This window comes from Saccopteryx bilineata, chromosome 2, assembly GCF_036850765.1.
Source record: "Saccopteryx bilineata isolate mSacBil1 chromosome 2, mSacBil1_pri_phased_curated, whole genome shotgun sequence".
Taxonomy (NCBI): Eukaryota; Metazoa; Chordata; class Mammalia; order Chiroptera; family Emballonuridae; genus Saccopteryx; species Saccopteryx bilineata.
In genome coordinates, this window is record NC_089491.1 from 202,648,038 (window position 1) to 202,649,733 (window position 1,696).

Below are 1,696 nucleotides of genomic sequence, written 5' to 3' on the forward strand. Positions count from 1 at the left end.
TCTTATGGCTGAGTAGTATTCCATAGTATATATGTACCAAAGCATTTTAATCCACTCGTCCTCTGATGGACATTTGGGCTGTTTCTTTCTTTGTGTTATCTTTGCCTGGTTTGGAATCAGAATTATGCTCGCCTTATGAAAGAAGCTTGGAAGTATTTCTAACTCTTGAATTTTTTGAAATAGCTTGAGAAGGATAGGAATTAGTTCTTCTTTGAATATTTGGTAGAATTCAGTTGTGGAGCCATCAGGCCCCAAACTTTTCTTTGTTGGGAGGTTTTTGTTTTTTTGTTTTTTTTTGTATTTTTCTGAAGCTGGAAATGGGGAGAGACAGTCAGACAGACTCCCACATGTGCCCAACTGGGATCCACCCAGCACGCCCACCAGGGGGCATCACGCTGCCATGACCAGAGCCATTCTAGCGCCTGGGGCAGAGGCCAAGGAGCCATCCCCAGTGCCCGGGCCATCTTTGCTCCAATGGAGCCTCGGCTGCGGGAGGGGAAGAAAGAGACAGAGAGGAAGGAGGGGGGGTGGAGAAGCAAATGGGTGCTTCTCCTATGTGCCCTGGCTGGGAATCGAACCCAGGTCCCCTGCATGCAAGGCCGATGCTCTACCGCTGAGCCAACCGGCCAGGGCCTGTTGGGAGATTTTTGATAACTGTTTCTATCTCATTTGGTGTAATCGGTCTGTTTAGGTTTTCTGATTCTTCCAGATTGATTTTTGGAAGATTGTATGTTTCAAGGAATTTGTCCATTTCATCTAGGTTGTCTTGTTTTTGTTTTTTTTTTGGCATACAGTGCTTCATCGTATTTTCTTACAATATTTTGTATTTCTGTTGTGTCAGTTGTTATTTCTCCTTTCTCATTTCTAATTTTATTTATTTGAGTCCTCTCTCTCTTTTCCTTGGTGAGTCTAGTTGAAAGTTTATTGATCTTGTTTACCTTTTCAAAGAACCAGCTCCTAGTTTCATTGATCCTCTGTATTGTTTCTTTAGTTTTTATGTCATTTATTTCTGCTCTGATCTTTATTATTTCCTTCCTTCACTACATTTGGGCTGTACTTGCTGTTTTTTTTTCTAGTTCTTTTAGATGCAGGGTTAAGTTGTTTAACTGAGCTTTTTCTAGTTTCTTAAGGTGTGCCTGTAGTTCTATGAACTTCCCTCTCAGTACTGCTTTTGCTGTGTCCCATAAATTTTGAGTTGTTATATGGTCATTGTCATTCGTTTCTAGGAATTTTTTAAAATTTCTTATTTGATCTCATTCTTAATCCATTCATTCTTTAGCAACCTGCTATTTAGTTTCCATGTGTTTGAGAATTTTTGAGCTTTTCTGTTGTGGTTCATTTCTAGTTTCATGCCATTGTGATCGCAGAAAGTGCTTGATATGATTTCAATCTTCTTAAATTTGTTGAGAACACTTTTGTGCCCTAACATGTGGTCTTTTCTAGAGAATGTACCATGAGCACTTGAAAAGAATGTATATTCTGCTGCTTTAGGGTGAAAGGTTCTGAAGATATCTATTAAATTGAGTTGATCTAGTGTGTCCTTTAAGTCTGCTGTTTCTTTGTTAATTTTCTTTCTTGAGAATCTATCTAGTGATGTTACTGAGGTATTGAAATCCCCTACTATTATAGTATTGCTGTTGATCTCACCCTTTAAATTTATCAAAGTCTGCTTTATATATATATGTTCTCCTATATT

The 1,696-nt window shown here is 38.7% G+C and overlaps 1 non-coding gene across 1 annotated transcript; it reads right to left on the bottom strand.

The window, feature by feature from the left end:
• Positions 1-557: 557 nt before the first annotated feature.
• TRNAA-UGC (transfer RNA alanine (anticodon UGC)) lies at positions 558-633 on the bottom strand. The gene has a single exon. It is a non-coding gene; the product is annotated as a tRNA-Ala (tRNA).
• Positions 634-1,696: the final 1,063 nt, after the last annotated feature.